Source organism: Penaeus monodon, chromosome 32 (genome assembly GCF_015228065.2).
Source record: "Penaeus monodon isolate SGIC_2016 chromosome 32, NSTDA_Pmon_1, whole genome shotgun sequence".
Lineage (NCBI taxonomy): Eukaryota > Metazoa > Arthropoda > Malacostraca > Decapoda > Penaeidae > Penaeus > Penaeus monodon.
The window spans coordinates 1,424,515-1,424,765 of NC_051417.1; positions in this window are offsets into that span (position 1 = coordinate 1,424,515).

A 251-nucleotide genomic window follows, 5' to 3' on the forward strand; every position below is an offset into this window, starting at 1 on the left:
AGCTAGGTGGAGCAAGGTGGAGGAGCTCCAGTCGTCGCTGCCTGATGTCTACCTTCCTGCAAACTACCGCGACGACAGGTGGATAGGCGAACAAGCTGGAGGGTCGGTAGTTGGCTCGTCGCTGATCCACGCACTAAGTTTATTGCAGGCGCGTTGCAAAGCCTGAACATGTGTATCGGTCTGTAGTACAAGGTGTAAGATCCCTACAGGGCCCTCAGCAGCATAAGATAAACACTCTATCGCAGATCAGA